Source organism: Rhinichthys klamathensis, unplaced genomic scaffold (genome assembly GCF_029890125.1).
Source record: "Rhinichthys klamathensis goyatoka isolate OS25496 unplaced genomic scaffold, OSU_Roscu_1.1 h1tg000693l_1, whole genome shotgun sequence".
In the NCBI taxonomy this organism is placed as follows: Eukaryota; Metazoa; Chordata; class Actinopteri; order Cypriniformes; family Leuciscidae; genus Rhinichthys; species Rhinichthys klamathensis.
Genome location: NW_026607120.1, coordinates 15,396 through 34,596, shown reverse-complemented (window position 1 = coordinate 34,596; position 19,201 = coordinate 15,396).

Here is a 19,201-nt window from a genome sequence, read left to right as displayed (position 1 = left end):
CTATTACAAGAATCTTTAATAGTTTCTCCATCATCACCCAATCTAGTTACATATTCAAAATACCATGCTTGAAGACAAAGGATCATAAACTTTCCCTCCGAAAGTTTAAGTTCCTATTGGCTCACTGGCACCCTATATATAAATCAAGGGCGTAGGTTTAGGGGGGGACGCTAGGTACTAGTCCCAATCAATATTTTGAGGTGACAAATTTGTCCCCACCAATATTTAGCAAGCTTCTTTGAACTGCTATTTGGATCTTTGCGCTGCTATTTAGATCGATTCCAACGGCCAGGACGACGACAGTACAAGATACGCCGCAATTTGATTGGCGGCGGGGTATCTGACAGGCAGGCTACACGCGCGGGCCGGGACTACTTTTTGTGCTTGCACTCACTGGCAGCGAGCGGGTGGTGTGTGCGTGTGTGTGTGTGTGTGTGTGTGTGTGTGTGTGTGTGTGTGTGTGTGTGTGTGTGTGTGTGTGTGTGTGTGTGTGTGTGTGTGTGTGTGTGTGTGTGTGTGTGTGTGTGTGTGTGTGTGTGTGTGTGTGTGTGTGTGTGTGTGTGTGTGTGTGCGCGCGTGACGACGCCGACGGTAAGTTACCAGGGCTGTCTCTCTGCCTGCCATATACAAAGGCCAGAGTAAAACATTTTAATATTCCGGTTTTTTTGCCCCTTTTTGTACTTTGTAGATCAGCTATGTCACCCAAGAAGAAGAAAGGGGACATACGAAGCTTTTCATAAAGCAGAGTGTAAGTAGGCAAAAATAACTAGCCACACAAATAACTAGCAGTAGTAGTGACTGACCAGGCTTTCAAATGCAGATTTACTGTGGAAAATAGTATGGTGATCCTGGTTACCCAGGATATTGTTACAGTTAAACCTAGCTTCTGCAATCTTTCAAGGTTAGGAGCATTAATTAGGGGTGTGCAGCACGGACAGACTCATAGAAGTCGCACTATCATGATAGAATGCTACGTTAGCAAGTCACATCATGCTTAACTTAGATTCATTCTTAACTTAGAATCTTGCAGTCATAAACAGTAGATCATCTGAGACATTTTTCGTACTACATTCTGTTTATGTAATGTATTTGTGAGTGTAGCTTGCTAGACACATGTGCTGGAAAAACATGTTGGCAATGTTAAAAAGGCAAAAGTTAACACTGTTGGTTATTCAAATATAATGAATCATTATTTGATTGATAATATCCAAATTCCAAATAATAATAATTTATGTTAAATAAAATGTTTGGTTGTTCAGCATTACACAGTCTAGGTGTTTATTTTTTGAGAGTGCATTTTTGAGATTATACTAGCTCTTTATTGACAGTATACAGGATGGTGTATCGGGGTCAGGATACAATATAATAATGAGATGAAGTAGATTCACTTCTGTATTGTGATATTCTGTCTTGTGATAGTCTGAAATGACAAAGGAAATCGCCGTTAAAGCAATGTTACTTATCTTACAACAAAATAATTCCCGGGGGATGGGGGGGAGTCTGTCCCCACCAAAGCTGAGACCAAACCTACGCCCATGATATAAATAAACTTTGACTTTGACTTGACCCTGGGGGTGTGTCCTGAACAGAAGTTAAAGGGCAACTTTACCGCTCCCCGCTCTCGTCCCCTCTTCTGCTCTCTTCAGGTTGCTGTTCGTGTGGAACCCCACGGGAACTTTGTTCATCATAATTTCTTCATTCAACGTGGAAGAAATTGATTGAACCATCAAGACTTTCTCCTAAGACTGCATCCGGACACACATTCAATGGCTAAGGCATTGCAAGTATTGTATATTTAACTACACAGAGGTTTGGTATAAGCTGTAGACCCCTTGTTAACAATGTGCTTTAAAATAAGAAACGGATGGTTCTGTTCAGATGGTTAAATGACTTGTGTATGTGTTTGTTTAGATTAGTTATGTGTTCGTGATTTAGTTAAATAAAACTTTGTGCACATTCATGTGAGTTTTGATTCTGGTCCCTGCTTGTAAATCAATCTCCCTTTAACGATGCAATCAGCTACATGCTAATAAAGAGTTATTTTTTTCTGTGGCCACAAAAAAAATCCTTTCTGGGAGTTGATAGACTATCAATACTGAGTGTTCGCTGGACGAACAGATTAATTGTTTTATTCAGATTAATTGTTTTATTCAGATTAATTGTTTTATTCAGATTAATTGTTTTATTCAGATTAATTGTTTTATTCAGATTAATTGTTTTATTCAGATTAATTGTTATTATTGTAATATTAATGCAGCTACATCAAGTTAATTCGATTAATTGATCCAAATATTTATAATTAATTATAACAAGTTATGATTAATTATTCATATTTCCCTTTTGAGCTAATTTGCTAAAAAAAAGGAAAAAGAGTTTGCCAATGGGGTATGAAAAATTTTTTGTATATATAATATTTTATTTTTCATACTTAGTTTTTTGTTGTTGTTTAGCTTAAACTTCACAACATTTAATTAGATGTCTGACTTAATATATTATTAGGTTTTGCTTCTCGAATAAGGATTCTTTTAAGAATGTTGACAAAAAAAAAGACAAAAAAATTTATATATGTATTTGAGACTTTGTGTCTTATAATAGTTTAAGTTTAGCACATGGTTCTCGTATTGCTTTAGAAGAGAATGGCACACAAATCATATGAACTACATGTATGATAATTTTGATTTGATAGTCATCATTCCAAAGGCATCTCTTTTTATTCATTTTTTCATCAAATCATTTGAGGGTGGTCAATTATTCCTTAAAGTAATTAGTTAATGCATTGATTTATTATGTTATATTTTTCCAACTATTTTCTTTAATTAAGTTTTTTATGTGTTTTTGCAGCACAAGATGCACACTTTTACATAACATAATGGTGCAAAAGGTGTCTTACTTTCAGCTAGAGGAGCGGCACAGCACAAGGATTCATCTGTCCCAGTGTGCATGGGAACTAATGAAAAGACTGGGTGTTTTGACCTCATGTATCGATGCTTTATATAGACTGGGCAAAAAACACCTCTAACATGTCTTACTATAAAAGTGACAGAAGTTTCTCACCCTTTCACATCTTGTTATTCTCATCATAGACTCAGTAAAGATACTGATTCAGTCTGCGACGGGTAAAGCAGCATTACTGGCCTTTGCTCTGTCTGTCCTGCGAATGAAAGGAGACTAACATTTACCTGGTCTTCTCTTCCTCTAAAGACCCTGTTTACTGATTTGACACCGGTGCAGTTATTTATTAGCCTGACTGCGTCAGACTTCGTACTTCTGCTCTATTTCAGTTCGCTTCTGTACTCAGTCTGAGACATCGACATGTCTCTCAGTTTTCCTCCGGCCTGAAAACAGCCGGCCAATCAACGAACAGAGGGCGGGCTGAGAGCCGTGACGTAGATTGTGACCGCGGATATGGAGACACGGGATGCAATTCGTTCTGTTGTGGAGAATATTCCCGGCATTTGCAAACTGAAGCCCGAACAAGAAGAGTGTTTGTTAAACATTTTGAATGGAGGTGATGTTGTGGCCCTACTCCTGACAGGTTTTGGGAAAAGTTTAATTTATCAACTATTACCGATCGTCAGCGAGAAACTGGGCAGGCCAAAGCCTGGCAAGGCGATAGTTGTGATTGTGTCCCCCTTGGTTGCACTCATGGAGGATCAGGTTGAGGAGGCAGCAAAACTCGGTCAGCCATGTTCACTCCGGTATTTCGCTCGATGGTTTCGTTTTCGCATCATTCATGTGTTTTGCAGTGGAAGTTCGATGCGGGTGAGCTGGCGAATAACACACGTCATAACCAAACGTTATGTGATTGGCAAGAAAGAAAACACTTTTCAATTATGCCATGCCAGACTCTGTCTACGAAGCAAAGCGAAGTAGCAGAGTTTGGTATTACCAGGCTAGTTATTTATAATGTCTTGTTGGAGAATGTGTGTGTGTGTGTGAGTGCGTGCGTGTGTGTGTGTGTGTGAGTGCGTGCGTGTGTGTGTGTGTGTCCTACATCCTTAAAAAATCCAGTCTGTGAGCACCAATGCACTTTGATGCCATGCCTCCTTGTTATCAGCTTGAGCTTTAAGACCGCTGAATGTGTCTTCAAAGCCTGAACTCTATTCAGTGAAGAGGAGCCATATGATCATCTCTGTCTGAAGTGTTACTGGCACGTCTTCTTAATGCTCTGAGCTCTTCACTGACTTCTTAATCACACCCCTTCACACTGTACCAGTCTCCAAGTGTGCCACATAAACAGCTTCCTTCATCCACAGCCTCATCTCCCACTGGACTCACTCTCGCTCAAGAGTCCTTGTCTCATCAGTAATAGCTTTCTGTCTTAAAGGAATAGTTCAACCAAACATGAAAATACTGTCTTCTTTAACTTCCTCTCATGTTGTTTCAAGCCTGTATGATTTTCCTCTTCCTGTGGAACTCAAAGGATGTTTTTTTCCCCCATGGGGAATGAGGCTCACAAAATGTAATGTAATGCAATTGTGACTAAATATCTCACAATGTAACTTTATATTTGGCAAGCACAATATATTGGTATCATATTATTTTATTGATCGATGTTTCTATATTTGATATATATCATCCGATATATCATGTATATTATGCATTCTCATGTACTCTATTTTTTTACATTTAGATTTGCCAGCATTTAAAGTTAATCTTTAAATACACTAATAATTTAATAACACTAAAAAATGTTTCGTAAGCTAATCTTTAAACTATTATCCTTTAATTTAAACTGTACGTTATAATGTTGTAATGCATAAATTAAGTTTCAAAATGATATTAAAGCATTTAAAATGATTGATTTTATTTTTTTATGTTTTTTTAAGAATATAATTATTTGCAAATAATATAATAAATGGCCAGAATTGTAATATTACTTATTGCTACATCTCACAATGTGACTTTATTATTTTAAACTTTATTTTATTTTATTTTTACACTGAGACAGAACCCATGGTTATTGCATTACATTAACAAAACCAACGAATGACTCATATTCACCTGCATCAACCTTCAAAACTGAGGACCTCATTCAGTCGCACTCAAATTTCTAAATAAAACTGCCTATTACTCATCCCTACTGCACTCAGAGCTAAGAATAGATTATGATCACTGTCAAAGTTCAGAGCCAACAACTCTCTCGACATTATCACAAATGCTGTTATGAAAGAGCAGTTCTAGACCAGTGTTTAATGTTCTTACTTTAGCTTTGACAGATAAGTCCACATCATCAGAATTTTAGTGTTTTTCCCCATTCATGACTTCTCATTCATTTGGATGTTTGATGTTTTGGGTGTTTATTCATTTTCATATGAAATGAAGATCTGGTCTGTTCTAAGGACCTGGAGCATTTATGATTCTTGCCAAGCGGGGATGGAAAGGGCATAGGGCATTTTTGTCAGTGATTTTATTCTCGAAGGCATTCACAAGTTGAAAATGATTCTCGCCTGAGAGAACGATGAGACGAGAGAGAGACACAGACCTGTTTCTGAGCCTGGCGGCTCAAATGTGTAACATGATGACCTGGCAGAGCAAGTAAGCCAGGCTGTCTTTTTGTCTTGAGCTGTCAATCAAATTACCCATCACTCATTTTGATTTTTGATGAGGCCAAGAGTGTGCAGGCCTGCTAGATGTCCTTCAAGCTAAGCAACGGATTTATTCATATGTATACTTGTTTACATCATTTTGTGGTTTAAAAAGCACAATATGTATGATTTTTGGATTAAAATATCCAAAAACCACTAAAACAATGTTATATATTTTGTATCCCAAATGTTCCCAACAATGTTTAAATCCAGAGAAATTAGCTATTTTTAACTCTGGCTAACTGTCTTATTTACAGTGTTTGACTGTTGATTAATGATCACTGTCCCTATTAAATAAATAAATATGATGATAGAGGTTTCATTTTTGGGTCAGTTTACCCTCCTGCTTATCGGAGACAAAGACCTCAGTAATTTCAATCTCACATTTGCTAAAATACCAAATGCTTCAATGAAAAGTCAGCGTTTTCTGAACTCAACAATCCTCACATTTTTATTTCTCCAAAGGAATTGTATTGGGTAAAAACTCATAACCGATTGCTTCTTTGACACCTGAGCTCTGAAAGAACAACCTCTGAGCAATGAAATACTCTATCTCTGTTCTCATGGCCCTGTCGCTGAAATGAGAGTTCTATTTTTTGGAGTTGTACTGAATATGTACGTTGTACTGAATATGTACAACGATATATACAGGACTGGTGTAGGGAATCTCGGGATTAGCTCTTACAGGGAATATAGTTTTAATAACTATGAAACATGATCGGGAATCACCTACAAATTATAAAATCACCCACTAAAGGGAAAAGTTACCAACGGCCTGTTTGGACAGCCGAACACAACGAATTATGATCGGTTCTCCATCCAGGTCGGCGAAAATAGATCAATTGTATATCAATACTTAATCAAAACGGATTATAATTAAATATTAATATATCAATTATGTCTATCATATATCAACTCTAAGGATACCCCTGATGGAATTCATTCAGTATCGGATGATCTGTTGTCCAGCAAACTGATCACGCGATCTTTATCTACTCGTACAGAATTATTAACCTTACTCCGCCAGATGGATTTGCTCCGCATATCCATCTGGAAACCTTCCGTTGAAGTAGTTTTGGTAAGGGGCGAAAATACTGGTTAGCTGATTGGCCTATGTTGGTGATAGACGGGCCAAATCAACCAATCAGATCAACGAAGCATATGACGTACTAACAGAGCGTATCTTTTCCTCTGAGAAAAGCCTCCAGAGCAGTGTTTTGCTCTTCTTTCAGTGAAGAAATACTCTGTAATTCCGATAAAACTTGCTCGATAGCCACGCTGATGCTAGTTTCATCCGCTGAAGCCGACATGTTCTTTAGACTGAACTGACGCGCTTCTCGTTGCGTCACACCTCAACCCGCCTCAAAGCCAACGCTGATTGGACGTTCGTTTGGTGAACTGCTCCCAAATTTTCTTTAACGGAAAGTATCCAGACTGATCTGCGAGTGAAACCTTGAAAGCTCGCGAGATCAGGATGGTCTCACGAGGCTACAGAATTATCCTACTTTATAGACTTTCACGAAAAGCTATTCCTCTGGCCACGAGGATTAACTTTCCTGTTCTATAACAATACCTTTTTAAGTATCAATACATTTGTAAAGCACGTAGCTTTGGATTGTACATTAAAGGGACTTGTATATGAGCGACACAGACAGTCAATCAAATGAATAATGCATTTAATAAAGGAGTACACTACGTATACGGTTACTAACGTAACATGAATAAAATGTATATACAACAAATAACAACGGACAAACCAAGACACTGAAAGAATCTGAAACAGGGAGAGAGAGAGAGAGAGGGAGATCCGTAGGGATCACAGAATTTGGCAAAATTCACCTGGACATTTAAACCGTTGAGAGACAACACGGAGAAACACAATCTTAATGCTCTGAAAGCTCGATAACACGGATATACTTGCATGGTTCTTATGTTGCTGAACACGGCTGCGTGAGTGAGTGTCTTGTGTGTTCCGTTGGAGCGTCACGTGGTTTGCAGCTGTTCCGGAGCGCGCACTTCAAAGGTTTAAAGGTCCTTGGCGTAAAGTTACCAAAGAAATAATTCAGACTAAGTTCATTTCACTTTGTGGAAATGAACAGAGTAGAATACAAAAACAAAACTCAACAAGTTAAGATCTCCGTGGAGGAGATCACTAAGCAGGAGGAGTTACATGATGAAGCCACGCGGAGACGAAAGAAGAGAAAGAGAAGAGCTGCTTGGCGTGTCTCTTTAAGGCATTTCGGTTCACGCCTTCTCTCGCGTGAATGAACCAATCACCTGTGAGAAAAGTGCGCGGCCAAAGTGTCCCTTTGTCCTGTCGAGGCCTACTTTGCATGTTTTATGACAGTGACAGAAATGTGTTCAATTTTACTCCAGAGATGATAAAACATAGTAAAATACATTTCATCACAATCTACAATATGGATTCAGCTAAGACAAACCCAGAGGTTTACATTGATACCAAACAAAAGCATGAAAAGCATAGGAATTACAAAGATACAGCTTACTGCATAATTACGCATACTTATGGTTCATTTAATACTAAAATACAGTCACAGATATCCCATTATGACGTGGGCAAGCAGGTCCACTTAAAAACATATCGAATATATCTTGGTTAAGTCTTTATATGAGGAAGTTAATGACAGATTCATGTGTGTGCGTTTTTGGAGTGAGCTTTCTGGCCGCCTGGCATTCCTTTCTCTGCAGAAAGGGGGTGTTAGGTCGATAAGATCTTTTTGAAGCTCGGCGAGTTCTAGTTTATTGGGGTTTTGGTAAACACTCTCATGCCGTAAAAAATTGTCAATGGCAATTTTGACGCAGACTCTGTGGTGCCAGGCCTGAGTTACGGATAGGAGTCAAATGTTAAAAGCTTTCCTATATGTAGAATTGAATGAGTCCCGACACAGTCCAGATACCCTACACTGGTATTTCACTACCCTCTTCCAGACCTGTGACTAACACCTGAAGGCATTTTAATGAGACTCATTTTAAACTTTGGTGTGGGCTGTAGAGATTCAGTATAGTCTAACCCTGTTTCCATTTTTTTCTTCAAAAATAATCAAATATTTGTAGCCGTGCTTTATCAGCAGCGCAGGCAGTCAGTGCTGCAGAGAACTTAGTAAAGAGCCATGTATGCCACGCCATTAGAAAAGTGTACATGGCCCATTTATTATTATTTTCATGGCTAGATAATAACTTTCAAAGAGCTGTAGATACTATACACTCACCTAAAAGATCATTAGGAACACCTGTTCAATATCTCATTAATGCAATTATCTAATCAACCAATCACACGGCAGTTGCTTCAATGCATTTAGGGGTGTGGTCCTGGTCAAGACAAATTCCTGAACTCCAAACTGAATGTCAGAATGGGAAAGAAAGGTGATTTAAGCAATTTTGAGCGTGGCATGGTTGTTGGTGCCAGACGGGCCGGTCTGAGTATTTCACAATCTGCTCAGTTACTGGGATTTTCACGCACAACCATTTCTAGGGTTTACAAAGAATGGTGTGAAAAGGGAAAAACATCCAGTATGCGGCAGTCCTGTGGGCGAAAATGCCTTGTTGATGCTAGAGGTCAGAGGAGAATGGGCCGACTGATTCAAGCTGATAGAAGAGCAACTTTGACTGAAATAACCACTCGTTACAACCGAGGTATGCAGCAAAGCATTTGTGAAGCCACAACACACACAACCTTGAGGCAGATGGGCTACCACAGCAGAAGACCCCACCGGGTACCACTCATCTCCACTACAAATAGGAAAAGGAGGTTACAATTTGCAAGAGCTCACCAAAATTGGACAGTTGAAGACTGGAAAAATGTTGCCTGGTCTGATGAGTCTCGATTTCTGTTGAGACATTCAGATGGTAGAGTCAGAATTTGGCGTAAACAGAATGAGAACATGGATCCATCATGCCTTGTTACCACTGTGCAGGCTGGTGGTGGTGGTGTAATGGTGTGAGGGATGTTTTCTTGGCACACTTTAGGCCCCTTAGTGCCAATTGGGCATCGTTTAAATGCCACGGCCTACCTGAGCATTGTTTCTGACCATGTGCATCCCTTTATGGCCACCATGTACCCATCCTCTGATGGCTACTTCCAGCAGGATAATGCACCATGTCACAAAGCTCGAATCATTTCAAATTGGTTTTTTGAACATGACAATGAGTTCACTGTACCAAAATGTTGACTGTACCACAGTCACCAGATCTCAACCCAATAGAGCATCTTTGGGATGTGGTGGAACGGGAGCTTCGTGCCCTGGATGTGCATCCCACAAATCTCCATCAACTGCAAGATGCTATCCTATCAATATGGGCCAACATTTCTAAAGAATGCTTTCAGCACCTTGTTGAATCAATGCCACGTAGAATTAAGGCAGTTCTGAAGGCGAAAGGGGGTCAAACACAGTATTAGTATGGTGTTCCTAATAATCCTTTAGGTGAGTGTATATATGCAGAGGTGTAAAGTCCAGGGGTCAGAAAGTAAAAGTCCTGCCATATGTTTATTCCACCCATGAACTCAGCCAGCTGATTTCCCTAATTAGTCATATCTCCTGGCTGAAAAACTGTGCTAATTAGGAAATCCAGGTGATTGGAACAAAATACTGAGAAGGACTTTTACTTTCTGAAACTTGACTTTACACCTCTGTTTATGTGTGTGTGTGTGTGTGTGTTACATTAGTACATTATGTACATTTTGCTACTCTGGTACATTAACAACCAAATATATACAGGTACATGACAAAAACCTGTTGATAAATAAGATTAAAGACACAATGATAGTGTCAATAATGTAACGTTTTAACTAACTGGGATAAAATTAGAGTTTGAGCATCCCAAACACCCTGGCCACTCAAAATGAATGACTATATTTGCTCAGTTGGAGTTAAATAGAAACAGCAGCAACAAAAAATAATACCTATTGTTTTGTTTGACTCATGCTTTTGAGAATATTGTCTTTTTCAAGGGAATTACTCAGGTGTCCTTGTTTTCCTCCACATGCATTGACTCGATGAAGAGCCTTTGAGTCTGTGTACCTTGCTTTAAATCATGAAAGCCACCCACATTCAGAGCACTTGGTAGCATGAGCTCGTTCTACATCGGTGAACAAACCCACATGCTTACTTTACACGTGGGAGGCATTGTGAAGCAATTTGACTTCAGAGCAAACAAACACCTTTTTGTGTAGTAGAGTTAAACACAGAAAATGGGGCAGAAAATTGGACTCAGCCGAGCTCTTCAGAATTAATGTAGGAATTAAATAATCCAAGAAGAGAGAAACTGAAAACTCTTCAGGAGGACTTATTGCAGTTAACATATGAAAAAGACTAAAAACATCAATTATGACATAATCATCTGAAGTTATAGTATTTATGATTTATTTAATAACCAGGCAGTATGTATATTCTTTTGCCCTCCTGAAAACCTGGACAGTCATGGTGGGTTGGTCAACTTGTGAGCTGACTGTTGTATACAAACAAATGTCTATTCAGGAACTACTGTATGTAAATATTTCAAAGTTTTAAAATGAGAAAATTGCAGACATCCTCATGCTGGCATTTCTAAGCTCAATTGATTGATTCAGGATATGCAGGTTGTGCTATAAATATATCAAAGTGAATGACTGACATTGACCATTTGGAAAACGTTTCATCATTACATCTGTCTTTCTCTTTAATCATCATGGCCAGTCCACTAGTCATAATTAGAAGGGGGTCTGCTTTACTAATTAGAGTAGATCTTCTTTCTTTAACACCCTACTGAACTGAAACCTAGCTTTTCCTACAGAGGATGTAGTATGTGTGTTACGTAATGTGGTCACTTGTTATCAAAGCATAGCATCCTACTCAAATATTTCTCTCTCCTGTTACACATATTCACTTCAATGGGCAAGCAATACCTTTCCCTTGGTTTCCTTTAGTTATTTAGGCAACCTGAATAAAACACTGAATAACATGCTCAGTGCTTTCACTCTGGACAGTACTGACACAATAAAAGGATCTGGGGAAACTCCTTCATGTGGACCAGTTGAGAGTCCAGTCATTAATAACATGCTTTGATACCACATACTGGAACCCCAATGAAAGGCATAGACCCTCTTATTATGGTCCAATGAAGACAAACTAGGGCACTAAATCTGTCTCTAAAAATAAATGACTTCCACCTTGCAAATGGAAAAGTTCACTGCTCATCATTTCAACTTCCTGATCTCATTATTGAAAGAGCTTCACAGGATGACATTGGCATGTCAGACAGGGTTTTAGACAAAAAAACATTTTATGATAAATGGAAATAGCTCATTGAAGACTGTGCCGATGAAAGCAGCTAATGAGCGCTCATCTTAGAAGATCTGTGACTGCCGTTTGAATGTGATCAGAATCATTTTAACAGAAATTGAAATGTGATGGCATAATATATTTTATGGCTTAATGTGAAAATGGGCAAAAGAATTTGACTACTGCCTTTGTCTTTTTATTTAACGATCGGTACAGTTTTTGCAAGAATTTAAAAAGCATATAAAGCAGTTAGTTTTGGGTCTTGGCTTCTGATTGGTCAACAGCTTTCCAGCTGTGCTAAAATACATCAGCTATTGGTCATAGCACCCATAGAGACCAACGATCAACGATTAAGTTTGTACGACTATATTTTCTACCGATTTGCTTATAATGTGTGTTGTGTTGTGAAACAATATTTCTGTCCCTAATATTTTTATTGTATATACAGTATATATATATATATATATATATATTGTATTTCATTGTTTAGACTTATATGTCTTTCAAACCCTTTAGCCATGACTATATTCCAACCCAGGCTCATTAGAAAAATGCACCTGTGGCGACATTTCTGCAAAATGATATTGCATTGCTTCTTGCACATTTCACGACAAAAAAAAAATTTGATGAACAGATGAACGTGAACCTAGCAATGTTTTATGTTGAGTACGTAGGCCTATTGTGGCAGTTTGTAAATACAATGTCTGGTGAATGGTGCTTAAAGGTTTATGCTCTCGTGTATGAAAATTACGTACCACCTACACGAAACCCTTCCCTAAACCTAACAAATATACTGTTCATAAAAGCAAATGTGTGATAAAAACATGTAATTTTAGCTTGCTTCCAATTAAAAGTATTTGCTTTATTTTATTGTGACTCGTTGTTTCATGGTATAGCATGAAGATAGAAGCACGTTTTTTCAATAAGCCTAGGTTGCTATATTGACAAAACTGCACAGCCTTGTACCTTATTGCCTAATGATTTCTCTGTCTTTTAACTTGGACCATTGTTACAGTTTCTTCTCTAGTGGTACATTACAGTATAAATGCCCCCAGCCACCCCTATTAATCCTTTTGTAAACCCACTAAATAAACCCAGAGCCCTTTCCCATTATTCCCAGCAGGTGTGCTCTGCAGCCACATTTGAGCACTAATTGTTTCATAGTAAATGCTCTGGGCCTAACATCCAACTAAAGGCATTGGGAAGCAGAGTTTGGGACTGCCAGCTTAGTTTTGAGATCTATGGAAGTAAAATAATGACAAATGTTTTTGAAACAAAAAAGCTTGTTGATTTGCACTACTTGGAAAAAATAAATGCTTGCAAACCCTGCTTGCATTTTAATGCATTGTATTTTTAGGGCTTGCATTTTTATGGGCTGAAATTCTACATGGTTGTATATTTAAGCTGTGAATATTTCAATTCAAAACATTTCACACGGTTGCATTTGTTAAAAATTCAATAATCCATATTCACCTTTCAGATTTCACTTCCAAAATGTTCATTCTGTTTAAAAATACAACCTATAATATTCAACAGGCAATTTTCAGTCCATTTTATTTCGCTTTACAGATTCGCTTCCACAAATTCAGTGGTTCAAATTCGACAGAAAATTCAACATTTCACAAACGGCAGGAATATCAGTAGATTGCCGATTGACAATCTCCATAGCTGTTAGTCGACCTCACCAGCAGGGGGTGCAAGCGGCTGTTGACGAAGAAAACTATAGAGCAATGTGTGAGAGAGTCATTCATTCATAAAAATGGATTTACAGAAATGGAGCAAGCAGTAAGTATTTGTGATGATTATCTGGACTAGTATATGGAAAAGCTGATAAAGACACAAAAGCTGTGTTTACATTGAAGTCTTCACGGTTACTTTTGTATGCAAAACGGTTCTACCGTGAACAAGATTATGTTATTCCCCGATGCTGATGTACAGATCAATTGTTAAATCTGAGGTAGTAGACATATATTTCTCTCGGTCGTTTAGTTTTCTTAACTTTATATCAAGGTGCTGCAGAACTGGAGATTCCCTCAATACCTCACTGCAGGATTCCCCTGCGGTCAGGACACTTAACACTTAATGGACTAATACAGTGACATAGAAGACCAAACTCGCACCTTATTGGGGATGTAGGCTGTACTAGATATAGGCAAGTGGACAAAGTTTCACGCTAAGTGATTTTGAGTGAAATACTGGCCTAAAGTTGGCTTGACACTGATATTCGTATGAATTCGTACGAATGACCTACCCCTGACCCCGCCCCTAAACCTACCCATCACGTGGGTTTAGACAAATCGTACAAATTCGTACGAATGAGGTCGTACGAATTCGTACGAATTAGCCATCTTTTAATCACTCGTCAAATTCGGACGAATTGGTCGTGAGATAGCGTTGCATATTCGCACATAGGGACCGTCTCTAAAGTTACATACGACATTGGTACACACGTTTCTAACTTCAATAGCATTTGAAGATAACGACTTACAGTCATAAAACCAACTGTAAAGTGTTCATGTAGGTACCAGGCATGATGCACACCTTTTAGATTTTTGATATTTAATAAAATAAACTGTCAAATCATGTGTGCATAATGCTATTTTTTCAGTACCGCATGAGCTCATATTTATTTTAATATCAACTATCTAAAAAGTGTGCATCATGCCTGACACCTACAGAAAGCTGTGCAAAACTTACATGTACAAAAGTAACTGTGAAGACTTCAATGTAAACAGCTTTTGTGTCTTTATCAGCTTTTCCATATACTAGCCCAGATGATCATCACAAATACTTACTGCTTGCTCCGTTTCTGTAAATCCATTTTTATGAATGAATGACTCTCTCACACATTGCTCTATAGTTTTCTTTGTCAACAGCCGCTTGCACCCCCTGCTGGTGAGGTCGACTAACAGCTATGGAGATTGTCAATCGGCAATCTACTGATATTCCTGCCGTTCCCGGATGTGAAATGTTGAATTTTCTGTCGAATTTGAACCACTGAATTTGTGGAAGCGAATCTGTAAAGCGAAATAAAATGGACCGAAAATTGCCTGTTGAATATTATAGGTTGTATTTTTAAACAGAATGAACATTTTGGAAGTGAAATCTGAAAGGTGAATATGGATTATTGAATTTTTAACAATGAAAACGTGTGAAATGTTTTGAATTGAAATATTCAAACCATGTTGAATTTCAGCCCATAAAAATGCAAGCCCTAAAAATACAATGCATTAAAATGCAAGCAGGGTTAATGCAATGCATTTTTTTTTTCAAGTAGTGAAATTCAACAATCTTTTTTGTTTCAAAAACATGTGTCATTATTTTACTTCCATAGAGATTCAACAAATTTCAAAGAAGTAACCTTTTTATTAAAGCTGGAATCACGGCGCCTGCTATCACCAGATTTGTACCTCCTTTCTCACCCATGGGTTTAGGATACACATTCCAATTTCAGAGCCGCAAATGTAACCTGTTCTGAGTTATTGCCGAAGGGAAGGGCACACAATAACCCTTATAAGGGTTATCTAGTAGAGTCATCAAAACAATGGCACAGCCTATGGGTTATTATAACGTAAGGGTTATTTGATTGGCTGAACAATGCAGCAGATGAGGGGAGTGTTCTGTAAAATTGTTTGAAAATCAGTTTGGTACTGCTAGCTGTGTATAAATTACGCACTTAAGCTTTAAATAAATAATACATCAGATTTATCTGAAACAATAAAACAAAGCAATAAGCCCCGCGAACTTCAAGGCGCTTATTGCTTTTATAAAACGGTTTACTCCATAAAAATATTTTTAATATTTATTTTATTCATAAAATAAACACCAGCAACAAAAAATATAACGTTATAACACATTTTTATTCCTCTGCAATGTAGTTCCAAACAGGTTGCCAAGCAACAAATGCAGCAACAAAGAATCACAAACGGCAGTTGCAGTAATATAATGCGGTCACAGTATGTTTGTTGATTAATTGACCCTTCGCTAAGCCACGCCCTCCTTTAGTTACAAGTGTTGCCATGCCTGTCAAGCTTTCGCGGCTGCCACGTCTATTACAGTGTGAATGTACCGGTGTCAGACATTCCCAAGGAGATATTTAGTCATTTTTGGCGAACAAGTGAATTATCTGAGAGAGCAAGACAAAAGGGACAGCAGTATGCATTCGAGGGATATATCCACGACATAATATGCAACCGATTAGAGAATAATTTCATCAAAATTGAAGCTAAAGCCTATAACGTTAGGTCCCAGCGCAAGCAGCAGCCGCCCTTAGCAGACCATTCAAATGGGAAACACACTAATTGAACAGCTATGTTCATGCACAGAAGAGTAAGTGAAATGTGAAAATAATCCAATAATTACAAATCAAACAGCTTATCCATCAATCTAACACCGGGAGAGCCGCGATCGGATTGGGGTAGAGTTACAGGGGTAACGTTAGTAGGCCGTCCGCCGTCGATTAACAAAATGCTGAAACATATTTTAAAGTATGTCAGTGAGCCTCCGTCTTGCCTTTAATCGTCTTATTTTATGTTCAAATATATGCATTATGAACAAAGAACCGCCATTATTTCCAAGCAATAGGCGTTTTTTTTTTTTTTTTGTTAATCCTGTCGACATTTAGTTGTGAATGGGTCTCCACACTGCTTGATCCACGCCCGGGATTTCTCCCCTTTGGCTTTTAGGTTTCGGGAAGAGAAAAAATGCCACCCCACCGTCCAAACATTTAGAATACCGGGTATCAGATTTGCACAATCCATACGCAAAACGCTTCGGCATGTTTCCCTCGCTCGAAAGCTTGACAGACCTCCCGCGCCTAGTTACGGTTGCTAAGCCGCTATTGGCCAGTGGCGGTTTTCGGGCGTGGCTTAGCGAAGGGTCAAACGCGGCTCAACCAATCAGAATCAAGGACCGGAACTATCCGTTTTATAACAGTGAATTAACATGTTAAAGGACCACGCCGACTTTTGGGGACTTTAGCTTATTAAAAGATCCCTGTGTCTCATATGACCTTGTTATTTGGATAAACTGTGACTATACAAATCACAACATATAAATAGGAAAATGTTGGCGTTATTTTGTCACTTATTGGGAGCAGTATGCTAGCTGGAGCCATTACTTCCAGTCTTTGTGCTAAGCTAGGCTAGCGGTGGGTGCGTCAGACAGAGTTAACTTACAGCACGCACGGAGATGAAAAGGGTGTGTATGGACTTATCTAACTCTGGGGGATATGGTGAATACGCTGAAGTCCAAAAAAGTCAGCGTGTTCCTTTAAAGTGGTTAGTGCAAGTGTCTAAAAGGTAGTGAAAAGTGTTGTATTGTCCTTTACAGATTTCCTGTGCCCTCTAATTGGAGCATTACTTACTGTAACTCTTTGAGTGTAACTAAAAATAAGTCCCTTGTGATGACTATTAGTTGTGGTGTGGCTCAAGAGATGGGTGACGGGTTTGTCTCATTAGTGAGGAGACTGTAAATATTCCTTGTGTCGTTGCGTCTCCCCTATCATCTAACGGTCCTTTCAAATGGACCTATTGAGAAGATCATTATTCTCCTCCCCCTCCATCAAGGGGATTAAACAACACTTTTAATTGCCTGTTATTAAAGTGATAAATGGCTGATGCATCGAGTAGTCATCCATTCATCTCTGTCAATTCATCTCTGATATTGGCAAATATTGGACATGGCATCTTATGTAATGTGAGTTAGGATTAGATTTATTCAATACTCTGAACTTTATAAGCAATCAATAAAGTATATGAGGCCAGGGACAGCACATTTGAAATCTTTTATTGATTCCACATACAGATTATATAAAAGAGATGAATGTTGCTCAAGAAAGATGAACTTCCCTGATATAACACCAACAAATCAGTTCATTGTTTACTCTGGAAAAAGTGTTAGTTGTGTAAATGCCATTCATAATGTCACAACAGCCTTTTGTACAGTCTTGCCAATACCTGACTGGGTGATTCTCACCAGCTGAATGTACGTATGTGAATATTCAGGCATCTGCTGTCTGACGGATTTAAAGATTTACAGTTATTCACAAAAACTTTGCCTGTGGTGCCCTGGCCTAAACAATTTGCATTCATGGCCCCAGAACATGAAAAGCATGAGGATTGCTTAAGTATAGGATCATATGCTATCGGTTATTTTAGGATTTATATATGAAATTTCTGATTGAATAATTTAATATTATCTGATGTCACTTAAATAAGAATCTCAGATCACTTAACACAATTTTTATATATATATATATATATATATATATTTCTTCCTTTGCGTTCCTTCAAGCTCTGTAAAGATCCGTGAAAGCTGTGTTTTTTAGACAGTATGGTGGAGAGGAAAGAAATTAGGATTATTGAATGTCTAAGTTGTGTCTAAGCTGAAATGAGAGCTGAGTTTAATGATTTTAAAAACTAAAATCTACTTTCATGATTTAGATTACCTTGTAGTGTTGAGATCTTTATCACAAATTGATTGACAATGACTAACAGTGTGTTGTTGTGTCCATTTAGGTAGGTTACTGATTTATGTTTACTAGCAGTGCTTTAAAATTTGTGTTAAAATAGTGGCACATCAGTGCATTGGAGATACTGGCAGTTATTTACAAGGAATCATTATTCATCTCTGAGGTTAAAAAATTAAGCTCCATGAATATCCTTCTAGCAACAAAATGCAGAGACATCATGTGGCATCAGCATGGAAGTAATTCAGGAAATAGAAGCTGAGTGATTGTGCTGTAACTGACCTGCTGTTATTTAACGGCTAACTTCTGGTGACTCATGACCGCATGCCTTCTCTTGTGTCTGTTTGTTTGCATATGATGTGCCCAAAAGCAACCCTCCAAATGAGGGGAAATGTCCGGAATAAAAATTTAAAAAGTCGAGGGCAAATGACTTTATTATAACTGCAGGAGAAATCAGAGGCTTTGAAATTCAGCTGACATTAGAGACGTCTGGTGTCCCTGTGCCACTGTCCAATTCGCCACAGGCAGGTGAAAACCACAGGCTTTTAATCCACTTACTGTGGACACAGAGCTCCAGAGACACACAGACATAACTAAAAAAAAAAACATTTAGCAGAACCATGTGAATAAAAACATCATTTTAGTGCTAATACATGAATTATTCATTGACAAATGCTGCAAGCTTCTTAGCCGGGTTGTCCTAAAGAAAGAAAATATTGAAGCCTGTGTGTTGAGACACCAAATAATGCAGTAATTCTCTCAGTTCACTGCTTCTAATAGTATCTGATAGCCACTGTCAGTACAAAAGATTGCTCTGATCCAGAACATGATGAGCTGCAGGACTGTCTACAGTAGACACACATAGA